Source organism: Mustela lutreola, chromosome 3, assembly GCF_030435805.1.
Source record: "Mustela lutreola isolate mMusLut2 chromosome 3, mMusLut2.pri, whole genome shotgun sequence".
In the NCBI taxonomy this organism is placed as follows: Eukaryota; Metazoa; Chordata; class Mammalia; order Carnivora; family Mustelidae; genus Mustela; species Mustela lutreola.
In genome coordinates, this window is record NC_081292.1 from 129,658,321 (window position 1) to 129,674,167 (window position 15,847).

The 15,847-nt window shown below is 39.8% G+C and overlaps 1 protein-coding gene across 4 annotated transcripts in view; it reads left to right on the forward strand.

The window, feature by feature from the left end:
• The window catches only part of LYPD6 (LY6/PLAUR domain containing 6), a 124,365-nt gene that overhangs the window by 11,622 nt on the left and 96,896 nt on the right, over positions 1–15,847 (forward strand). For 2 of the 4 annotated variants that reach the window (XM_059166825.1, XM_059166826.1), the window contains exon 2: positions 6,818–6,908. The exons of the other annotated variants lie outside the window; for them this stretch is intronic. The gene's annotated coding sequence lies outside the window, so the exon portion shown is untranslated. The remainder of the gene's footprint in view (positions 1–6,817; positions 6,909–15,847) is intronic. 4 annotated transcript variants of the gene reach the window in all.

Consider the following 15,847-nt stretch of genomic DNA (forward strand, 5'->3'; position numbering starts at 1 on the left):
GGTGGACAGGAAGCAGTTGGTAACTTGGAATATCGTGGTCGTAGGAGACCTGATGGGGAAAGCTTTACATAGCACCTGGAGCAGGGAAGGGAGGGAGCCTTGGGCACCTCGGCAGGAAGAGCCTTCCAGGCAGAAATGCAAAAGTGCTGCCTTAGCATCATGCCTCACCCTCAAAACAGCAAGCAGACCTGTGTCAGGAATGAAGTAAGCCAGAGGGAGAGTAGTAAAAGCTCAAAAGCCTAAGGTGGCAGGCCGCCCATAGTGCAGGGCCTTAGTGGTTCTGGAAAGATGTTCCCTCCTCCTCTCCCTCCCTCTCTCCGTCCCTTTCTTTCCTCTTTCTTTCTTTCTTTTTTTCTTTTTCTCTCTTTTGGGACTGCGTCAGTTGAGCTATTAGAAGAATTTACATCAAGGAATGACCTGATTAATTGTATGATTTTAAAAATCACTGGCTACTGTTGGAATAAATAATAGAAGGGAGGGGAGGGGAGGCTGGAAGGAGGCTGTTGCAATCCAGATGAGGTTGGCTTAGATCCACATGGTTGCAGTGGAGGTGGTGAAAGGGCCTCTCTGTTTGGAAAGAGTGCAGGAGGTAGGATTTACTGTGGGTAGGATGCAGCGCATGAGTCAGAGAGCAGAGTCAGATGGCTGATACCTGGAAGGGCAGGGCTGTCATTTACTGAGATAGGAAACTTGAGGAGGAACAGATTCGGAAAAGGATCGGGTCAGCTTTAGACATCTTACATTCGAGATACCTGTTAGGCTTCCAAGTGGAGATATGGAATAGGTGTTGGGAATATGGATGAGTTCTGGGGAGAGGTAACTGGGAGCATCACTGTCACTGTAAGAGCCAGGAAATGGGAGCAGATCCGTGCACATGAAGGGATTAGATCAGAGTGTCAGAGCAGAAGGAGGGCAATTAAGTTGCAGATGTATGATCCTTTATTATGTGCTGTAAGTACAGAGAGAAGTAGGAATTTGTGGACTAGAAGGCATGAAGCCACTGTCATAGAAAGTGTGAGAATTGAACTGATCTGTGAAAATGGGCAATATTTGGATGGATAGGAGAATGAGGGGAGGGCATTTTGGTTAAGAGTCTCCAGAATTAGCAAACTGAAACCACAATAAAATACCACTTCACACCAGTCACCATGGCTTGTATCAAAAAGACAGCAAGTGTTGGCAAGGCTGTGGAGAAAAGGGAACCCTTGTGCACTGTTGGTAGGAGGGTAAATTGGTACAGCCATCATGGGAAACAGTATGGAAGGTCCCCCCAAAACGAAAAATAGAAATAGCATGTCATCTAGTCATTCCACAACTGGATATTTACCTAAAGAAAATGAAAACAGTAATTTGAAAAGATATATGCACCTTTCTGTTTATTGCAGCATTATTTACAATAGTCAAGATATGGAAGCAGCCCGTGTCCATCAATAGATGAATGGATAAAGAAGAAATTGCTATAGATAGATAGGTAGATAGAAATCTATCTATATCCATCTGTATCTATTTTACCTATGTATCTGTCTATCTATAAAATGGAATATTACTCAGCCATAAAAATGAAAGCTTGCCATTTGCAAGGACATGGATCGACCTAGAGGGTATTATGCTAAGTAAAATGAGTCAGAGAAAGACAAATACCATGTCTTTCAGATACCACAATTTCACTTACATGTGGAACGTAAAAAAAGACAAAGAGACAGAGCCATAAATATAGAGAACAAACTGGTGGTTGCCAAAGGGGAATGGGGTAGGAGGGATGGGCAAAATGGGTGAAAGGGAGTGGACGGTACAGGCTTTAGGTTATGGAATGAATAAGTCACAGGGATGAAAGGTACAGCACAGGAGATGTAACGGATGGTATTGTAACAGTGTTGTGTGCTGACAGATGGTAGCTATGCTAAAGGTGAGCACAGCATCACATATAAACTTGTCAAATCCTTAGGTTGTACACCTGAGACTAATGTAACATTGTGTGTCAATTACACTTCAATTTAAAAAAGGGTACCAGAATTAAACACATCGTAGTTCCTTAATAGGAATGTAATAAGGGAAAACATACCAAGATCACAGTAGAATTTTCTCTTGTGGAGAAAGTGGAAGGGGTAGGATTTCTAGTCTCTGGTCTGTTTCCTAGGATCGTGATATGCAAATGGTAAAGAGACTTGGTCCCAATTAAAATCTTGAACATTTCCTGGCACTTTGCTAACAGCTTTTCCTCCTTATCCCTGCAGCTGGTGCTGCCTTATATTTTGTAGTAACTTGAAACTGACATGTGGGGAATTTTAAGTACATATGTTATCAAAACAGATGTTCCCCAGACTTTATAGACTATCAGGAGGTCATCTCATCTTTCAGAAAGCAGCCTGGAATTTGAATTTAGTTACTCTCATAATTTTACATTCTCCAAAGTAACTATGTGGGAAATTTAAAATTTATTAGCAAGGTTCTCTTGTTCTTAGATTTTAGAGATATGGCAATTTCAGTAAACCTGAGAAAAATTATATGCTGTGCCAACCAGAGGCAGATTATTGACTGACTTCCCCTTGCCTGGTGATAAATCTAAGCCACATAAGTATTTTTTTTTTTTTTTAAACAGTGGAATGAACCAAGGTTCAGACTCTTTTTTTTTTTGTTTGTTTGTTAAAGATTTTATTTATTCATTTGACAGACAGAGATCACAAGTAGGCAGAGACAGAGAGAAGCAGGCTCTCTGCAGAGCAGAGAGCCCGATGCGGGACTCGATCCCAGGACCCTGAGATCACGACCCGAGCCGAAGGCAGCGGCTTAACCCACTGAGCCACCCAGGTGCCCCCTAAGCCACATAAGTATTTTAATGCTTTCTCAGGAACTTTGGAGTCCTACTTTATAAATGAAAGATGTCCCACTCCCTTTTCCATGCAAAATGATAATTAAACCAAAAATGAACTTCATAAAATAATAAAAGGATGCTGAGTTCAGAACAAGTAGAGACATTTTGATCCTGGTCCCTGTCCCCTACTTTTTATTAGACTCCAGATGAGACTCTGGCTTCTTTTTTATTCTGTGTACAAGTTTCTCATGGATTGCAAAGGCTGGGGACTTTGGCAGAACTCCCTGAGATAAGAAAAATTATGTATTTCTTTTTATTTTATTTATTATTTTTTTAAAGATTTTATTTATTTATTTGACAGACAGAGATCACAAGTAGAGAGGCAGGCAGAGAGAGAGGGAGAGAAGCAGGCTTTCCACTCAGCAGAGAGCCCAATGCAGGGGTTGATCCCAGAATCCTGAGATCATAACCTGAGCTGAAGGGAGAGGCTTTAACCCACTGAGCCACCCAGGCACCCCATCTTCTTATTTTTAATTTTACTTAAAGAATACCTTCACAAAAATGTGGTGTTAATTATTTGGCACTACCAGGTGTGATATTTCCAGACCCCACTTTTTCCTTTGGGTTTCAAGGAGGTACAGAGTACAGCTCCAGGAGGCCTTGACCGTTTACCAGCCAAGCCTCATACGTGTTGGCTAGAGAGCGGCAATCACTGAGAAGTGCACTGGACCCACTAGTGCTGTCCAGTAGAACTCTCTAGTCTCTTCTGGGGTGACAGACATCCTCTATCTGCACTGGCCAACATGGTGGTTGCTAGCCACATGTGGCTTCTGAGTACTTGAAAGGTGGCTAGTGTAGTTGAGGAACTAGATTTTAAATTGTATTTATTTTTAACTAACTCAGATTTAAGTGGCCACAAATGGCTGGTGTCCACTGTCCAATACAGTAGACCTGATGGTTTGTCTTGGGCTTTCTGGAGCGTGGAATGGGTAGGTACCTAGCGTCCCCTTGCTGCGGCGTCTCTACCCCTAAACGAGTGCCCCCAAGTAGGTCTTTCATGGAGAGACTCCACATCTGGTATTACTGCTGAAGAGTGCACGTGAGACAGGACTTTGTGAAGTATCTCCTTCCTGTTCTTCACAGGGGTGGGGGGAAGGAACATGAAAAGGTAAAGTGACATTAAATGAAACGAGATATTTGTCCTGGTCTTAAAGACTCTTTTCTCACTAAGATATTTAGGGTGGTGGGTATTATGGAGGGCACATTGTATTGCATGGAGCATTGGGTGTGGTGCATAAACAATGAATTCTGAAACACTGAAAAGAAATAATAAAAAAAAAAAAGATAGCCTATTTGAATATTTTACGATTGATTGTGAAAGAGAGTGATCCTGGGGAGTAGAGTTTAGAGGTAACATAGTGAGAAACTTGTTTTACTTGTGCCTTGAAGAATTCTGTGAGGGACCCAGTTTCTTACCCCGAGGAGAATTCCTTGTTTATAAGAAGCACTCTCAAGATTCTTATTGATTTCTTGAGTTTGAGAGTGGAATACCGAAGGCCTACTGTGTGCTTGTGCATAAATACTGACAGTATAAGTGTGGCTCTGGGGTAGTGATTATTAAGGAGAGGGATAAAAGCACAGGATATGAAAATGACTGAGATAAGGCTGCTGTAAGGTGGGGGACCAGGACAGACAGTGGGCCTGGCCTCCCAATGCTCAGCTGGGATGTTGGTGTTACAGTGTGCCACGTTACAGTGTACCACACCAGAGGGTGCCTGGGTGGCTCAGTGGGTTAAGCCTCTGCCTTCAGCTCAGGTCATGATCTCAGGGTCCTGGGATCGAGTCCCGTGTTGGGCTCTCTGCTCAGCGGGGAGCCTGTTCCTCCTCTCTCTCTCTCTGCCTGCCTCTCTGCCTACTTGTGATCTCTCTCTGTAAAATAAATAAAAAATAAAACCTAAAAAAAAAAAAAAAAAGAATTTCCTTCAACATTTCTTTAAAAAAAAAAAAATTCACACCAGAATCCTGGTGGGTGGTAGAAGGTAGAGAGAGGAGGCCTTCTGCGTCTCAGAGATCAGTCTTTATATCTGAGGAAGCTTGACACACCAGCAGTCTTGCAGCGGCTGTGGTGAGGGGGCCACCTCCTACATGGGAAGCCGTCCCCGCTGAATTTGCGGAGAAAGGTGTTTAAAAAGATTTGTTGATTGATATTTCTGTGGTCATTCTGCCACTCTCACTCATAAAACTAAATGGAGCTTATGTGCCAGGGACTATGCTCCACTTGCCGTCTAAATGAAGAGGAAAAAATGTGTACATGGAAGAAGAAAACTAACAATAAAAGCCTCGTGAGATGGATCCCACGTGAGTGGGGCAGACCGTAAATGCCGTATCCCACAGTTGTCTTCCAAAACAGAGGCCCTTCAGGTGGGAGAGGTATTAGGCTTCCTCTCTGGGGCTCCAGAAGGCAACACTGGTGGTATTGTCTTTAGTTAAAGAAAAGGGGTTTTGGAAGGTCTGTTTCTGCAGGGCACTGTGGGGTGGGAGAATGGTTGAGGAGTGGGCAGGTGCCCAGAAGATGAAGGTGTGACGGTGACTGCTGGTTACGGAGGGATTCCTTGCAGCCAGTGGAAGGGAAATCTTCACAAAAATGGAAGAGGCTGCTCTGAGGGGACTAGCCTTCTTCACGGGAAACGTCGCCAAAGAGGTTCCCTGGACCCTGTGTGGGAATAGGGGACTCACACTGGTAGAGCAGGGGTCAGAGAATTACCAACTGTGGGTCAAACCCAGCTTCCTGCTTCCCTTCGTAAATATTTTTATCAGCGTCCAGCCATGCCCATTTGCTTAAATCTGGTGCAGGCTGCTTTCCCACTACAGTGGTAGAGGTGGGTGGGTGTGATGACATCCTATGGCCCACAAAGCCCGAATTATTTACTATCTGGGCCTTGGAAGAAAAAGTTAGCAGGGCTCTAGAAAGGATTGGGTCCAGTGATACATAAATCCTTTCTAATTTTCTGACTGTAAGGGATTGGGAACAGAAGCAAGCCTCATGGGAAGTGTGAAGGGTGCCTTGGAAGAGATGAACTTCAGTTGGACCTTGACGAAAACTGGCAGGTCCTAGCAGAGGATGCCCATCCAACATGACCCCAGGGCCAATCTCATGGGGATTGAGTCAATGTTCCTTGGATGCCGAGGACAGACTCATTCCAACATTCATCCGTTCATTCATTTATTCTTCATGCCTTCAGTGTATCCTTGGCCAATATAGACAATGCTCTAAAACACTTCTCTAGTGTTTACTGGTAAAGTAAGCCCAAATTCTGGCACGAGCTATTGGCACTTCGAGAATAACTTCGCTACTATGGAAATGCTCCTTCAGTTCAATGTTTATAATTGAGTTTTATGGACTTACTTTATTTTAAGTATAATGGTCTCACCTAGACACAACTTAGAATTTATGCACGTGTTCAGCTTAATTGTAGGACATAAGAAATGATCGTTTCAAAATGAAAACCTCACTGTATTTGCGGGCGATGCAGCTCGCTGTGTTAAGGGTAGGATGCACATTACTATTCATGCCTTTTTAATTGATTAGCCTTTAAGGCTTCTGAAAGCCTTTAAAAGTTGTTTTGTCAACATTAGACCAGCTGCTGTGTAATTACGGTAGCTCTTCTTGCAGTTAAATTCTTTTAATAACGTGTTCCATCTGCCCATGCCGAAGTGCTTTGAACCTGTGATATATACTATGGAGAGCTTTTGTTTTTACTTACAGATGGTTGGTGCCGTTTTCTGGGCAACTCTGTAGAAATTTCACAGAAATTTCAAAGATGAATTACTTCAAAATGGGAGGCAAATGAATTTGAACATCAGGTTACTCCTCCTCCTATAAAAATTGTTCATATGTGACTCGAATTTTGAACTTGACTCGTAACAGCCTAAATATGCTCATTAAAAAGGAAAAGAAATCTCCACCCTGAAACCATTTTAAGGCTCTTTTCTCTCACTCTCCAGCTTATAAATCAAAACTTCCTGGCACCGGTCAGACGGTGGTGAAAGCAGTGGGGCTGTGATAAAGATCGCTGCTTAATGAGGAGCCGGACAGGTAGGTCTGCCCTCTGTGCAGGGGCTGCTGAAGGTCTGCTCGGAAAACTGAATGCGACCTTGGCGGTATAGTTTGCTATATTTCAAAGGAGACTTGTCCTGAAGTCGGCCGTAAAAAATTATAACTAGGGACAGGAACTGGTGTCAGAAAGAGGCAAACAGGAGATCCTCTCTGTCCTTCCTTCCCGTCTCCCCACTCCCCAAGCCCCTCCGTGCGCATAGTCGTGTCTACGTGCACAGTTGGCGCAGCTTTTCTATGGACAGGCTGCACAGTGATGAAGGTAGATAAGAGGTGGGAGCGGTGGCCATGGCGGCTGTGGAGGCTGCTCCTGGTAGCTCCGTGACTTAGCTGACTTCTTCCCTAGAGCATCTCAAGAGAGAAAGGCAAGGCCGTTCAAAGTAGAGGCACAGAACATGGGGCACCTGGAGGAGCAAGAGACTAGATGCGGCCTCAGCGGGCTCTCTCTGGCCCTTGTCCAACTTGTAATTAAGAAATGCATCTATGTTGCTGGGAAACCATGAAGGGACACTGTCAACTGCTTGTGCTCACCTTTGCTCTCCGTTTTGTGGCGTATAAGGAGGTTGGGAGAGAAATGGACTTTTTCCTCATGAGGAAGCCAGTCTATTTCAAGTTTGAATAGAAGCTCGAATATCAATGATCTGCAAAATCTGGGGAAGAAGCTAACCTTGACGGTGTTGGCAGGGCGGGCTGAAAACGGTGCCTCTTACACCTGCTAACTCCCAAAGTACAGATCTATGTGCCTTGGAAGCTCTTGGGCCCTAAGAATTGGGCATTTGGGAGGAAACATGGACTTGTCGGCATCTACTTGTGGTGCTTACTAAGTGGTCTTTAAGACACGGATATGAAGAGAATAAGAATTTATTTAAATAAAAGATACCTAAATTAGTTAATATTTTATTCTAAAATATTACATGAAGTTATATAATTTATCTTAAAACTTATATGAAAATCTTCTACATAAAATTAATAATATATTTTTCCCTGTGGGACAAACTTGTTCCTGGTAAATGGCTTAATCTTTACAAAGTTATATTGAATGTTAATTCAGATGTTTTTAATATTTCAGGCTGGTAGAACTGTCTACTTGGATAAGGCCAAAAAAACTAGCATGAATCTCGATGTTTGGTAACCAAATATCAAAACCTGTTAATACTATCATACAATTCTTGGGACCATCACCTTTTGCTCAGGTGCATTCTTTACATTGATATGATAGAAATTTCTACCTTCAGGTGTCAATTATAAATGCTTGCATGAGACCTGGTCTTCTAATCAATCTTATAATATAAACTTTATATATGCTTTCACATATAATGCTTATCACATTGGCATTTTATATGCTTTCTCAAAGTCTTGCATATAGTTTTAGAAGATTGGAAACTGTCAAAACTTCTCTGAGGACTGCAAAATTGTCTTTATCACTCCCCCACAATAATCTTACATTATTTTGAGATGTACTGAATCAGGGAGAGGACATATTGATCTTAACCTCTGGTGCTAAGCAAAGGCCCAATAGCCATAAACTTATGTATACATGTATGTACATATATCAATGTATATGAGGAATCAGTTTCCAAAGAACTCCAGGACCAACAAGGTGAAGGACTGGTGCACACTCAGATGGCAAATGTCATGGAGGTCTTTGCTTCTCAAACAAATCATCCGCTAAATCCCCTATTATATTGGCAGGGACTTAGGTATAGCATCTTTTTAAAAAATCAAGTATTTAGATTTTCTTGTCTATAAACAGCCAAAACCCAACTCAAATTAACTTAGGAAAATTTATTTTTAAAGGATTATCTCATGTGTGGCACAGAATTTATCTTTTTCTTGACCCTAATTTCTGTATTCTATAAAGATTGGCCTTTGCACGCTGGGTCTGTGTACTTAACTAAGAGTAAATTCCTTTTTAAATTTTTAATTTATTTATTTTTTATTATCTTTTAAAGATTTTACTTATTTATTTGACAGACAGAGATCACAAGTAGGTAGAGAGATAGGCAGATAGAGAGGGGGAAGCAGGCTCCCTGCTGAGCAGAGAGCCCGATGCAGGGCTCGATCCTATGACCCTGGGATCATGGCCTGAGCTAGAGGTAGAGGCTTTAACCCACTGAGCCACCCAGGCGCCCCAAGAGTAAATTCTTATAGTGCTGGACTGCACCACCCTTCTCTTACATGATTATATGTAGAATAATTGAAGGAAGAGTTAGACAGTAAACTGCTAGAAGACCAGGGTCATAGCTGGGCCTCACTATGAAGGACTTGAATGCATCTGATAGTGTCTCCCTATCTCTTGATTTCTCTCAGCTTGTCAGTTTAATTTTTGCTTATTGCAGACCAGGTACAGATAAACTGAGAAAGATGACTTCCAATCCTCCTGAGATTTATACATCTTACAGTTTATGCCACTGCACAGGACTGACTCAGGCTCTTTGGTCCCAGACCAACAGTCCTGGGAAAGAGAGCTGATTGACTCAGCCCAGGACAGATATCAGCTTGGACCAGTCAGTTGTGAGGGTAGAACAACATGTACTTGTCTTTGGTGGTCCTTTTTCTGGATATCAACAAAAGGAGAACTAGTGTGGGTTAGAGAAGGTTGATACTGGTGAAATGTTTTTATTTCTCATACATGAACACATCATGTTTCTCTTCCCAACCGTGATTACCTGGCCTCTGCCAGATACCTTCTTTCTGCCCCTCCTTTCTACTTTGCTTGCTATTGCTTTTGATGGTTTGGTAAATAAATGTCTTGCCCCAAGTTGCTAGGTCAGCAATATAGAGCAGGTCACTTCTGGTCTTTTCCCTTGAACCCCAGTGATGCTCATTTTCCTTTTTATAATTTAGGGAGCAGTGGCAGCTCAAGAGAAGGCAAATGAAAAGGTCAAATGATGAAGCTCACAATTTGCTTTAGGTCCGGGAGATAATGCCCTTTTCTAAAGGCTAAATATTTTCTTGGGATGAATGGATTAGTCATGAGTCCAAAATTTCATGACTGCCTTAGGAGATATTTGATCCTTTATGTATGTATAACATGTATAATAGCTGGAAGAAATGCACTTTTGATTTTTCTTATTTTCTAATTTGTTTTCACTATCCAGACTCATTTGCACATACTTTTTAGGTGAAGAAAAATTTCCAAACTCATTTAACCTGTAACTCTTCAAAGCTTTACTGGGATTCTATAGGTGGTTCAAGGCAGTGTAGGAAGATTATGAATTCCCCTCCTCCAAAGGGCACAACAAATCTACAGCTACATGTGAGAATACTTTCCCTGGAAAAGGTACTAAAAACTAAATGAATTGTGTCCCCACAACAAGGGATAAAAGAGCCATATCAAGATGGTTAGAAGAGGCAGAAATGTGCTCTTGCCAAGAACCCCTTCCCAGGCACAGCAGAACACAACCAGGAGGGATCTCCACAATATGAATTTTTTCCTGAGCAGTGAGTGATTTGTGCTCATATCAGGAACTCTAACTCTTGGTTCTTCACTGGACAGACCAGCCCCCAAAACATAAAACCATTAGGGTTCCCTCATCCCTTCCCTCACCCCTGCACTAAACAAAAAAAAAATATTTTTTTTTTTTTTTTTTTTTTTTTTTTTTTTTTTAAAGAGAGCATCTTAAAAGCAGCAAGAGGAAACCAAAGTTACCTACAAGGGAAAAACTCCCATAAGGCTATCAGTAGATTTTCCAGCAGAAACCTTAAAGGTCTGAGGGGACTGTTATGACATATTTAAAGTGCTGAAAGGAAAAAACTTTCAACCAAGACAATTCTACCCAGCATGATTATCATTCAGAATAAGAGTGGTAAAGAGTTTTTCAGATAAGCAAAAGCTAATGGAGTTAATCACCACTAAACCAGCCTCCCAAGAAATGTTAAAGGAACATCTTTAAGCTGAAAATAAGTAGCACTAATTAAAGATAAGAAAACATATGAAAATAAGAATCTCATTAGAAAAGGTAAATATTTAGTAATGGTAGTGGATTAATCACTTATAAACCTAGTATGAAGGTAAAAAAAATATTTAATTACAAAATAAACTAAAACTACAACAGTTACTTAAGGGATCCATAAAAAAAAAAGATATAAAATGTGACATCAAAAACAAAACATGGGGGGGCGCCTGGGTGGCTCAGTGGGTTAAGCCTCTGCCTTCAGCTCAGGTCACGGTCTCAGGGTCCTGGGATCAAGCCCTGCATCGAGCTCTCTGCTCAGCAGGGAGCCTGCTCTCTCCACCCCCAGCCTGCTGCTCTGCCTACTCGTGATCTCTCTCTCTGTGTTGAATAAATAAAAAACAAAAATCTTTTAAAAAATGGGGTGGGTGATTAAAAATGCAGAGTTTTATAATGTATTTAAATTTAAGTTGCTATCAACTTAAACTAGACTATTATATACAAAAGTTGTTATATGTGATCCTCATGGTAACTCCAAAGCAAAAAATTATAATAAATACACAAAACAAAATGATAAAGAAATATATAAAAAAAAAACTAAAGAAAATTATCAAACCATAAGGGAAGAGAGAAAGAAGAGAAAGTAATAGAAACTATAAAAACAACCAGAAAACAATAAAATGGCAAAAGTACATACCTATCAATATTACTTTAAATGCAAATTTATTAAATTCTCCAGTCAGAAGACAGTAGCTGTCTTTGGATTAAAAAAACAAGAGTCATATATATGTTACCTAAAAGAAACTCATTTCAGAAGGACTCATACAGACTGAGAATGAAGGGATAGAGAAAGATATTGCATGCAAATGAAAACAGAAAGCTTGTGTAACTGTACTCATGTCAGGCAAAATAGACTTTAAAACAAAGACTGTAACAAAAGACAAAGAAGGGCTGTACCTAATGATAAAGGGCTTATCCAGCAATATAGGATATTTATAAATATCTATGCACTGAACATATAAGCACCAAAATATATCAAGCCGCTATTAACAGGTAACAAGGGAGAAATTGACAACAATGCAAAAATAGTATGAGACTTTAACACCCTGCTTATATTAATGGGTAGATCATGCAGACAGAAAATTGATAAGGAAACAGCAGCCTAAATGACACATTAGACCAGATGGACTTGATATTTACAAAACATTCCATCCAAAGGCATCAAAATACATGTTCTTCTCAAGTGCACAAGGAACATTCTCCATGATAGATCCCATGTTGAGCCACAAAATGAGTTTTACTATGTTCAAGAAGATTGAAACTGTATCAAGCATGTTTTCTAACCACAATGTTATGACACTAGAACTCAATTACAAGGAAAAAACCTGGGAAAACCACAAAAATGTGGAAATTAAACAGCATGCTCTTGCTCCTGAACAACCAGTGAGTTAATGTAGATAATCAAAGAAGAAATTTAAAAAATTGAGACAAATAAAAATGGAAATATACCATACCAAAATTTATGGGATGCAGCAAAGACAATTCTAAGAAGGAAGTTCATAGAAATAAAAGCCTGCATCAAGAAACAAGAAAAACTCAGGGTACCTTGGTGGCTCAGTGGGTTAAGCCTCTGCCTTTGGCTCAGGTCATGGTCTCAGGGTCCTGGGTTCGAGCCTCACATTGGGCTCTCTGCTCAGCAGGGAGCTGGTTTCCTCCTCTCTCTCTGCCTATCTCTCTGCCTACTTATGATCTCCATCAAATAAATAAATAAAAACCTTAAAAAAAAAAGAAAGAAGAAAAACTCAAACAACATAAATCTACATCTCAAGGAATAGGAAAAAGAACAAAAAAGCTAAAAGTTCGAGGAAGGAAAAAAATAACAGAGATCAGAATGGAAAGAAATACAGACTAAAAAGATAATAGAAAAGATCAATGCAGCTGAAGAGCTGGTTTTTTGAAAAGATCAACAAAACTGACAAAACTTTAGCTAGACTCACCTCACCAAGAAAAAAATGAAAACTCAACTAAATAAAATCAGAAATGAAGAGGAGACATTACAAGTGATATCACAGAAATACAAAGGCTCTTGAGAGACTACTAGGAATGATTACATGCCAACAAATTTGACAACCTAGAAGAAATGGATAACTTACTAGAAACATACAACTTACCAAGACTAAATCATGAATAAAGAAAAAATCTGAACAAATTCATCACTGGTAGGGAGATTGAATCAGTAATCAAAAACCTACCAATAAAAAAAGTTCAGGACCAGACTGTTTCACTGGTGAATTCTACCAAACATTCAAAGAAGAATCAGTACCAATCCTTTTCAAACTCTTCCAAAAAATAGAATGTGAGGGAATGCTTTCAAATTCATTTTATGAAGCCAGCATAACTCTGAAACCAAAACCAGACAAGGAAACCACAACAAAAGAAAATGATGGAACAATTCCTATGACGAATGTAGATGGAAAAATCCTCAACAAAATATTAGCAAACTGAATTCAACAATACATTAAAAAGGTCACACACCTTAATCAAATGGGATTTGTTCTAGATATGAAAGGATGGCTCTAAATCCACAAATCAATCAATGTGATATACTACACAAAACAAGCAATAAAAAGCATATGATCATTCCAGTAGACATAGGAAAAGCTCTTATCAAAATTCAATGTCCATTTATGATAAAAACCCAGATAAGTGTGTTGTGAGGGAATGTACCTTGACATAATAAAGCCATGAGTGGCAACCCTATAACTAGCATCATACTTAGTGGTGAAAAGCCAAACACTTGTCCTTTAAATCAGGAAGAAGACAAGGATGTGTACTCTCTCACTTTTAGTCAACATAGTACTGGAAGTCCTAGCCACAGCAATTAGGGGGAAAAAAAGAAAAGTAAAGGGATAGAAAGCTGTGGAACGTCTTCAAAAACCCTTTCTGGAATGGCGGTTCTCGACTGGACGCTGGGTGGGCTCTTGGGGGACTTTTGCCCAACCCCAGGCTTCACTTCCCTTGGCTCTCCTGAATCAGAATTCCAAAGGATGACAAGAGATGGAGTACCCCACTACACACACACACACACACACACACACACACACACACACACACACAGTGATGAGACAGAAAGAATGGCTGTTCTCCACACAGCAAGAAGTAAAACTGACACTCTGTGTAGATGACATGATATTATATATAGAAGACTCCATTAAAAAAAAAACTGTTAGAACTATTAAAAAATACAGTAAAATTGCAGGATAAAAAATTAATACACAGAAATTTGTTGTGTTTCTATATGCTGATAATGAACTACCAGAATGAGAAGTTAAGAAAACAATCCCACTTACACTTGCATTAAAATCTAGGAATAAATTTAACCAAGGAGGTGAAACTTAAAAATAGAAAACCATAAGATATTAGTGAAAGAGATTGAAGAAGACACCAATAAATGGAAAGATATTTCATAGTCCTACACTGAAAGATTTAATATTGTTAAAATATCCATACTGCCCAAAGCTATCTAGAGATTCAGTGCAATCCCTATCAAAGTTCCAATGGCACTTTTTGCAGAACCAGAACAACCACTCCTAAAATGTATATGGAACCACAGAAATCCAGACTAGAAAAGCAATCTTAAGAAAGAGCAAAGCTGGAGGCATCATGCTCCCTGATTTCAAGCTGTATTGCAAAGCTATCATATTCAAAATAGTATAGTTTTAATATAAAACAGACACAAAGATCAATGGAACAGAAGAGAGCCCAGTAACAAACCCACACATGTATGGTCAGTTAATGTACTACAAAGAAGACAAAAATACACAATGGGGGAAGGACATTCTCTTCAATAAATGATGTTGGATAAACTGGACAGCTATATGTAAAAGAATTAAACTGGACCAGTGTCTTGTACCATATACAAAAATCAACTCAAATAGGATTAAAGACTTGAATTTAAGACCTGAAACCATAAAACTCCTAGAAGAAAACAAGTAGTAAGCTCCTTGACATTGGTTTTAGTGATTCTTTATTTTTCTGATCTGACGCCAAAGGCAAGGGCAACAAAAGCAGAAATAAACAAATGGGTATGTTAAACTGAAAAGCTTGTGTACGGTTAAGGAAAACACCAATGAAATGAAATGGCAACCTACTGAGTGGGGAAGGCTTTGCAGTTCATATATCTGATAAGGATTTAATATTCAAAATATATACAGAATTCATGCAATTCAACAACAACCTAACATATGAGCAGATCTGAATAGACATTTTTCCAAAGAAAACAGATGACCAACAGGCACATGAAAAGATACCAGCCATCACTCATCATCAGGGTAATGCAAATCAAAACCACAATGAGATAGTACCTTATGCCCATCAGAATGAACTATTATCAGAAAGACAAAAAATACCAAGTGTTGGCAAGGATGTGGAGAAAAGGGAACCCTCCCACACTCGAGGCGGGAATGTGCATTGGCGCAATCGCGATGGAAAACAGTGTGGAGGTTCCTCAAAAAATTAAAAATAGAACGAATATACCGTGCAGCAATTCTAATTCTAAATCTGAAGAAAATGAAAATATTAACTTGAAAAGATACATGCACCCCCTATATTCACTATAGCATTATTTATAATAACCAAGATAAGGAAACAACTTTAGTGTGCATTGAATGGATAAATGTGTGTACATTCACACACACACACACACACGACTACTTAACCATAAAAAGAATGAAATCTTGCCATTTCTGACAACATGGATGCATCTTGAAGGTATTATGCTAAATGAAATAGGTAAAAGAAGACAAATACTATATGATTTCACTTATACATGGAATCTAAAAAACAAAAACAAAAAAGGAAAACAAAACCCCGGCTCATAGATACAGAGAACAGAGTATTGGTTGCCAGATGGGGTGGAAGTTGGAAGGCAAAATGGGTAAAGGGGATTAAGAGTTACATACATACTTTCGGGGTGCCTGGGTGGCTCAGTTGGTTAATGTTAAGCTTTTGCCTTTGGCTCAGGTC